This window comes from Cervus canadensis, chromosome 14 (genome assembly GCF_019320065.1).
Source record: "Cervus canadensis isolate Bull #8, Minnesota chromosome 14, ASM1932006v1, whole genome shotgun sequence".
Classification (NCBI taxonomy): domain Eukaryota; kingdom Metazoa; phylum Chordata; class Mammalia; order Artiodactyla; family Cervidae; genus Cervus; species Cervus canadensis.
This window is the reverse complement of record NC_057399.1, coordinates 39,439,229-39,449,030: the sequence shown is the minus strand read 5'-3', so window position 1 is coordinate 39,449,030 and position 9,802 is coordinate 39,439,229. Positions and strand designations below refer to the sequence as shown.

General features: G+C 33.4%; 1 pseudogene; it reads right to left on the bottom strand.

Moving 5' to 3' along the window:
* Positions 1 to 2,374: 2,374 nt before the first annotated feature.
* Positions 2,375 to 4,109, bottom strand: LOC122452938 (annotated as a pseudogene).
* Positions 4,110 to 9,802: the final 5,693 nt, after the last annotated feature.

Below are 9,802 nucleotides of genomic sequence, written 5' to 3'. Positions count from 1 at the left end.
ATCTGATTATTTTATACTTGTATACTATGCATAAATGTATTTAACATATTAATATGTATTTGCTCTATAATAAAGTAAATATAACAAAATATACATTCTCCGACTAATATTTTTTATTTGATTTAAACTACATATTTCATTTTCAACTGAATTTATTTATTTTTAATTGAAGGATAATCGCTTTACAGTATTGTTGGTTTCTGCCAAACATCAACATGAATCAACCATATGTATACCTATGTCCCTTCCCTCATGAACATCTCTCCCACCTCCCTCCCCATCCCACTCTTCTAGACTGTTACATTTTTAAACAGTAATAACTTAAATCAGATTTAAAAAAAATAATTTTGTTTATATTTTGTTAAAATTTTTTCTACCTTTTTTAAAGAAAAATTTTAATGCTCTTTACCTGTATATCCTCTTAATGTCTAATTTTGGTATTTAATGCATTCTCTTAGTTTTTCAAAGATCTAGCTTTCATTCTTCTTCATATTTCATATTGTTTTTGTTTTCCATTTTGCAGATCTCTATTACTATAAGTAACTCTACTACTTCCTTTCACCCACTTTCTTTAAGATTATTTTGCTCTTTTTCCAACTTTTAGATTTAAAAGCCACCTTCTTACTTTTCAATTTTTAAATGTTTTTTCCTTATTTAATATTTACAACTCTTTATTTGGCAATAACCACAGATTAACAGGAAGTTGCAAAAATAGTACATGGAGTCCCAGTTTTCCCCAGCGATAAGATCTTACACATAACTATAGTCCAACTTCAAAACCAACATATTGACAATGGTATCATACTATTAATGAGACTATAGACCTTATTTGGTTTCACCAGGTTTTACATGCTTTCATTTGTGGGTGTTTGTAACTCTGTATAGTTTTTGCTCATTTTAGACATTCACATAATCAACACCACAATCAAGATACAGAACTGTTCCATCAGCACAAAGAAACTTCTTGTGTTACCCTTTATAATACCCCCTCCAGTCCCTATCCCTGGCAACCATTCATATGTTCTTCACTTCCATAATTTTGTCATTTTAAAAATTGGAAATGTTATACAGTCATATAGTAGGAGACCTGTTAATACTGGCTTTTTTGTTCCTCATAATGTGCTTGAGGTTCATCCAAGTTGTGTGTATCAATAGTCTATTTCTTTACATTTCAGGTAGTTCCCTTGGTATGCGTGGTTGGTTTAACCACATGCTCATCTGCAGGACATCTAGGTTGTTCTGTTTGGGGTTATTACAAATGAAAGTGCTAAGAACATCTGTATAGAAGTTTTGGTGCCAAAATAGGTTTTCATTTCTTTGGGATACATGTCAAGAAAATAATTGCTGAGGTAATAAAGTACGTGTGTGTTTATTAGAAGTTTCCAAACTTTTTTTTTTCAGAGTGACTTACCATTTTACATTCCATTCAGCAAGGTATAAAGACCCAGTTCATCAGTTCATACACTCAGCAGCATCTGGTATTTTCACTATTTTTTCAAAAAATTTTGGCCACACACTGAGGCATGTGGCATCTTAGTTCCCCAGCTAGGGATCAAGCCCATGCCTCCAGCATTGAAAGGCAGAGTCTCAACCACTGAACTGTCAGGGAAGTCCCCATTTTCACTATTTTTTCTTTAGCTGTTCTGATAAGTACATAGTCAAAATTCCTTGTGGTTTTAATTTGCATCCCCCGATTACTAATAAGATTCAACATCTTTTCCTGTGCTCGCTTGCCATCCACATTTCCTCTTTAGTGCTGTGTCTATTCATGTCTTCTGCTCATTTACTAATTTGATTGTTTATTTTTCACTCTTGACTTCATACAGTATATTCTATATTGGTCTAGATAAATGGTTTGCAAGTAATTTCTCCCAATAATTTCTTCCTCTTAAATTCTTTGCAGAGCAAAAGTTTTTAATTTTGATGAAGTCCAATATATCAACTTTTTCCTTTTAGGATTGTGCTTTTGGGGTGAAGGCCAAGAACTTGTTGCTTAGCCCAGGGTTGTTTTTTTTTTTCCCCAAGATTTTTTTTTTCCCTAAAAGTTTTTATAGTTTTACATCTTACATCTAAGTTCATGATATATTTTCAATTTTTGTATAAGGTATGTAGTTTAGGGTAAACTTCATTTTCTTTGCAAATTGCACCAACTTTATTTGTTGAAAAGACTATCACCCTTCCTCCACTAAATTGCTTTTGTACCTTTATCAAAATCAGTTGGGCATATATACCATGCTGTCTTGATCCCTGTAGCTTCATATTAAGTCTGCAGTCAGGTAATATGAGTCCTCCAAATGCCTCTTCTTCAAAACTGATTTAGCTTAATTAATTTTACACCTGGATATTTTCATCCTTCCCCATTTTGTCTCCTGCTTTATTCTAGAGAAGAAAATTCTTGCATAAACTCTTTCTTTTCTTGTTGCAACTCCTGTAAATGCTTTTGGTTTCTCTCCAGTCTGTCCTCCAACCACTGTAGTAGAGGTCTGCTGACTGCTGACCTGCACAGATTCTTAGTAAACTACTGAGCCATTATGGATCTTGGTTACTGAGTCCAGATGTGGAAGGCTGTGGATCCTCCTATGTGCATCTTGCCCCTCTTGATACAGGATCTTGGGCAACTCAATTGCTGACTCAAGGCACACTTTCCCAATGGTTCCATGGGGTACAATATGAATTGGGATTTCAATTCTCTCATACTCTGAGCTCTTTTGGGCCTCTATGGATTGAAATCAAGTATAGAGTACCTGTCCAATCTTTGTATTTTTATCTTGTAGGAAACAGGAAAATACAAGCCCTACAAAGCCTTGCTCCATAATCTGGTATATGGCTTGTGTGCGAACTTCAACATGGGAAGGCCAAACAGTTACATGGGGATGGCAATGAAACCAGTCCACAACCCTCAGGGTACCGCCAGTTAGTTCAGCCAACCTCTCTGCCTCAGTTAAAGCCGCAGACAGCTGCTCTGGAGAAATTTCCACTCAACCCTTCCTCCTACCAGAAAGCCGCAAGACAATGACAGAATGAATGTGAACAATTCTGACAGTGTCAACCTTTTAGCAACTGTGTGCATTTCAGTTCTAGTATATGTAAACTTGGGGTCACTCCTTAAGTCATCATTCAACTCTCCTATGCACAGCCCCATCACCTCTTCTTTCTCTGTGCTCAGAGTGTGGTTGAGACATAGTAGGAAAGCATCTGGACATCAGATGAACCATTTGCACTGCGTGCAACCGCCATCTGGGCTCCACCCTGCTCACGTCTGCCTCCAGCCGCTCCAGCCTGGCCCACCGGCTGCTCAGGCACTAGGTTCTGTGGGGGCTGGGCCTGGGGTGCCCAATATTTAAAGTTTCCAATAGAATGTCTACAACTATAAATCTTCGTGTAATTCAAATTTTAGATATATTTTAATAATCTCTCAAATTTAAATGTATTCTAATAATCCCATTCCTCATTCTTAAATATATTTGGTGAAAGTGAAAGTTGCTCGGTCCTGTCCAACTCTTTGTGACCCCATGGACTATATAGTCCATGGAATTCTCCAGGCCAGAATACTGGAATACAGAATACCTGGAACAGGTAGCTGTTCCCTTCTCCAGGGGATCTTCCCAACCCAGGGATTGAACCCAGGTCTTTGGTATTGCAGGTGGATTCTTTACCAACTGAGCTAATATATCTGGTATTTTTTATAATTGCTCATTTACCTAAAGATTGCATAATAGTTTGTGTTGTGGAATATATATGAAGTATTTTTGATTCTATACTTGTTATTCATTCCAGAGTTTATTCCTTGATAGGCAAAAATTATGACTGCACATTATCAGCTCTTTAGTGTTTGTTGACAGCAATCTAGTGAGATAGATACTGTAATTATTGCCACTTTTCAGATTGGAAAACTGAAGAGCATAACTGGTAAGAAACTCACAAATGATGAAATTGGTAATCAAACCCAAAAATTTTGTCTCTAGATTCATCTCTTAGAGTCTGTTACTTTAATATAATTTTGATTCCTTCCCAGATTTACTGCTTGTTTTTCAGGTTTTACAGAAAATTTTATTATCTCTACTTCTTGAAGAGCTACTTCTGCTTTACCTTCGGTGTGACACCACCATCATTGATCCTCTCTTATGGGCTTCAAATTTATTACTGTAACAGTTTTATGTTAATCTATAGCTAGCTTTTTTGTACAGGGGAAACATCAATTGTTTTTCATACCCAGATTGTCAGGAAAAAGACATGATGTCCTGTTCTGGCTCAGGAGTGGGGTATAGAGATTTTCTAATTTTTTAAAATAGAGGAGCAGCCCATTCTATACCTCAGCTTACTGAATTGTCACTGGAAGAAGAGTGAGGGAGAAATGCTTAAGTGCAGGAAGAAATAGTACTTTATTTTCTCTAAAGTCCAGTAGCATAAAAAGTAAAATATTTTAACTTTTTAGAGTATAGACACAGTTGTTTTCAAAAAATCTCTTTTATCTTTATGAAGTTTGGACTTACAAAAGAATTTATGTACAGTTAAATAGTGTTATTTGAAATGGGCCCAATCTGATCATCAGAATCAAGGTTCTATTTCACAGAGAAGATAAGCTTTGGGTATTTGATGAAAAGATGATAGACACACAGCAACATTTATTAAGATGCATCTGTGTGCAAGACAGGATGCTAGTGGAAGAAATCTGTCCTTTGTGAGATGACTCATAATAAAAGCAGAGCTGCTATTTTATCTAAAATCTTCATTTCTAAACATAATATTGTACTTTAGCAGCATCCCCTTCCTTTTGAATCCTCCTTAACCCAGGTTAGGGGGAGTTACAAAATACACTCCTTATTTTCAAAGTCGCACTTAGGTAGTGATAAGGAAACCATTTAGGCAACCAGTGAGGGGGAAAAACAATATAATCATAGGATATATCCCAATCCTTTATGTGATAAACAGTTTCATTCCAACGTTCTAGCATTCCTTCTGTGTCAAAAGGTCTGAAAGACTGGAAATTACCTTTCCTAGCTTGTCTGCAAGTAGGGTTTCAGTTTGAGTTAGCTGATGAGAAAAACTTGCTTGAGATGGAAAGTAGAATAAAAAAAAAAAATATTAGCTAGTATTTTTGATGACCGCTTAAAGCAGGCATGCAGTATATGTATGTGATAAATGTAACATTTTGCCTGGGACTGTTCAACCCTGTCAAGGCATCATGTCTTCTGGTGCTTTTCAGAAGCTTCCATCCCCTGCAGTGCCTCCCTTAAGATTCTTGAAATTTCAAATTTCCTGAAATACAGATCCATCCTCTCTAGCCTTTGTTTTCTCTGTCCTAATTGTAGTTTAAGATTCAGACTCTTACTTGAAGTACATAGGGTGGCTCATATGTAAATGAAAAATTTTAAGTGAGGCTGAAGAAATTATAAATAACATAATGTCAAAAATTCATTGTTGAATTAAAAGCAAGTTAGCACATAAGGAAACATATTGATGTGACGAACAATCAAGGGAAACAAATGATCTTGGAGAGACACATGCAGAAGCTTCAGATAATGGAATTCCCTATCATAGATTTTAAAATTATACTTAAAATGACAGTATGTAAAAAGAAGTAAAAGACACGATTGAGAATACTGGCCTAAGAATTGACACATCTAGCAAGTTCCTGGGTATTGCTGATGCTACTGGTCTGGGTATCATTTTTTTTTAATAACTACTGCTTTAAAGGATACTCTCAGTGTATGGAACCCTTTTCTGTTATAGAGGATGCAGTCACAACTTGGATATCAGTTTAATTCACCTCTGTGTGCACATTCTCCAATTTGTACTTCAATCCTAATAATTTATATTGTAGCCTCTTCAGATGACTTGATTTTGCCCAGATATGGAATGAAGGAGAATTAATCATTGGTAATCTTTGTCCCCCTAGAGCAATCTGTATTCAATGACAGACATATTTGTAAAAAAAAAAAAAAAAAAGGAAAAGCACAGCCTTTTCTTTGCGATAAGACAGCTTCTTCAATGTAACTTACATGCCAGAGTTTCCTGTGTCATTATGTTGATATGTGGATTCCACTTGACTTTATGTCCCTTGTTTTTTCTTTCCTGCTTTCATGATCTTCCATATTTCTCTTTGGCTAATTCTCTTAATATATCAGGTGTACAAGTATATGAAAACTCCAGAAATGGTATCATCCATAGACTCTTTCTATTACCTGCTTTTTACCTCTTAGCTATTATTATTCTTATCTCTTGTTATATCTGATAAATTTTGATTGAATGCTAGACATTTTGGACAAAAAAAATCAATGTACTGTTTATTAAAGTGTAAATTCATTGTATGCAGCTATTGAAATTAAAATTTAAATAATTAAGATGAAATAGAATTGAAATTGTGTTCCTAAGTCACAGTAGCCACCTTTCAAGTGTTCAGAAATCACATGTGGTTACTGGATATAATTTTGGACATTGCAGCTTCCATAATAACAGAAAGTTTTATTGCAAAGTTCCATTTTAGAGGCTTTGACTGATACTGTTTTCCTACAATGAGGGCTTATATATACTCTGATCACATTATTCCAGTTAGAGGCAGCAGTAATTAAATTTGCATTTAGTTTTCTTACAGTATATAATTTTCGGTTTGCCTTTGCTCCTAGAATGTATGTCATGTGAGTTCTCAAATGACAAACCTGGTGGTCTGTAAATTCTCTTCTTTGTATTCCCAATACAATGGAATTGTTAAAGGCTCTTTTTAGTACAGTTGCTCCCTTCCTTGTAGATTTTAAAAGTCCCATACAGTCTAAGGAAATAGAAACATCCTTTGTGTGAGGCGGGGGACTAGGACAGATTTCTCTGGTCTTGCGTCTCTGTAGTTCTTTTTTCTATCAGATCTTGTCCCCTCAAGTTTTGACTGCCTTAGCAGTTCTGAAATTTAACTTTCTATCCATAATCTCACTACTTGAACAAAAACTCTGGCTTTAAGAGTTCTGGTTGGTTGTTCAGCCAATTTAAGAATTAATGAAAATTTAGAGGAACAAAGGATCACACAAGATTGAGTTCACTTCAGGACATTTATCTTCTCTCTGGTAACTTGGCCTTTTAATTCCTGACTGACTTATATGTCCTTCTATGCCTTTATTTAGTTGCTTAAAATAAACTTTTTTTTTTTTTTTTTTAAATCTTTGCCCCTCCTTCTTACGTGAATTGTTAAATCTGTAGGGGGATATTTTTCATCATTTTTGAAACTTTCTTAGTCATTTTTTCTTTGGGCTTATTTTATTACTTTATTTTTATTACTTTATTATTTTATTATTATTATATTATTACTTTATTATTATTTTATTACTGCTATCTTTCTAAGTCTCCAACTATCCATGTTAGACTACATTACTGTTCTCTATGTTACTCTCTCCTCTGTATTTAATATCTATTTTTATTTTCTGCTTCCATTCTGATTATTTTCTTTAAATCTATCTTCTAACTCATTCTCTTTTCATCTCAGTCTATCTTGTTAAACCCATCTATTTTTACTGAATTTTATAAATTTATATTCCAGTCCTCTGCCAATTTTCTGTCTCGTTTTCTATCATTTTATCATATTAAGCATTATCTGGATCATTACATCATACAGATTTTGTCTGTTTTTGCTGTTTTGTTTTTGTATGTGTCTTTGCTTTGTATTAATGGTGTATTTTTTTTCTGTTGTCAGTTATTGAGTAACATAGTATTGAATATCAAATATAAAAATTGTAGAAATGATTAAAGGATTTTCACTAGTTTATATCCTCCTAAAGAAGATTTTTATTCATTGTTGTCATGTGTTAAGGGCAAGGGTAACCCAGATAACCTTAACCTCTTCATAGGAATTTAGATTATTTGAAGCTGGTGCTGCTTTTTTAGAACTGACAGTATTTTTCTGATTCACTTTTATCTCTGAAGATTAGCACTTTATGACCTCAAGACAAAGCAGAGGAGATTTAAAAGCTCCTTCAGTTTGTCTGCTCCTGGACTTCATTTAAATATATATATATGTGTATATATATATATATATTTCCAAGAGAAGTCAGTTATATAGTCAATTAGCTCTCTTCACTGATATTAGTGGGAAATTAAATTCAGTTAGCATTACAAAAAATATGTTAAAGTAAAATATGTGTCTAAAAATTTTTTTTGGCATTCACAATTAATTAGAAAAAATATAAGTACTTATTTCTGATATTAAGTATATTCAGAAGAAAGGAGCATTAAATACAGTCACAAACATTTGTTACTTTTACATGATTTTCCACCAGCATATTAAGAGGCATATTTCACTATATTTTGCTTATTCCTTTAAAATAGGTCATTACCGCCAGAAAAAAAAAAAAATGACGTAATGAGTAGAGGAATATGATACCCATGTGTAGGGTAGGGTACAATAGAGTATGAGGGGGAAATAACTGTTAAAAATGGCTGATTCATGTCAATGTATGAAAAAACCCACTGCAGTATTGTAAAGTAATTGGCCTCCAACTAATGGGAATGAATGAGAAAAAAAAATGTATTTTAAATGTAAAAGCATCTATAGTTAAATATGCATGTTTTCTGGCAATTGTCCATGGTCCTTTATATTTAAAATACATGTCAATGAAATTTTTATACAAGTGTATATTGATAGAATTATTTTTTATTTTCTTTACTGCTATGGGGTCTGACACTTAGAGAAATACTAGTAAATACCTCTGAGCATCAGACCTACATCTGAATAAACTACAATTCCTGTTTTCTGGATGCTGTTTCATATGATTATATACACATGAATCTTTTAATAGTTCTTTCTTAGCATGCTTACTTCAGTAAAATGCTGTTGTGTTGTTTTTAGATTTTTGTTTCATAGTCTTGCTTAGTTTCCTCATTGTATTGTAAATATTTCAGCCCTCTTCTCCCTCCCTGTATAATTTTTTCACTGACAATGTTTAAGTAATTGCTTTTGATTGACTAGGAAAAAATTTCTTCAATATGAAGCTAGTTTTTTCTTATTTAGTATGCTAGAAGCTAGAAAAACAACTTATTTCCCAATAAAATGCCACATAATTAGAAAAATGTAGCAATGTAAAATAATACGAAATTGTTTTTGTTTTTTATGTTGAACCATGCTCCTTTGTATTTTCATCTTCAAAATTGGTGTTTGAAAGTTTGGTCATCAACCTGACTTGCAGCTTAAACATATGTTTATCTTTTCTCTCATTCTCTTTTTTATTATTCTATAGGCTTTTATAACTTTAATATTTATTCTGGGATATTTGAAATTTTATGAGAATAGGTGTACGCTTGGATATGTTTTTTAATTCATTATGGTATTCAAAAAGCTGTTCATTTTTTTAGATAAGCATATCATCTCCTCTAGGAATTAGGTAGTAGAGTAAATAAGGATTTTAATTTCTAATTTTAATGTTGATGGTTAGCTCTATAATTTTAAATATTATGATTATATATTTAGTTTTTGATTTGCTGACTATAAACAAAGTTTATTTGCCACTATGAAACATGAAAAATTTATATCACTGACACTTTCTTCATCTCCATGTGTCATCCTTTTAATAAATTGTATTATATATTTATCACCATATGGCAAAACCTACTAGTTTCAGACAGTACCCCAACTTTCTTTTAGTAGGAAGAGGTCAAGATACCCACCTCCAAACACTATTTTACCATTACCTCTTCCCCATATCTACCTGCTTTGCTATTTATTCTATACCACAAAATTCACTGACTTTGTATTCTGGTAATTAAAAGAAAATCTTTCAAGATATGTTCATAAGTTGATTATAATTTTCAAAGACAACATTGT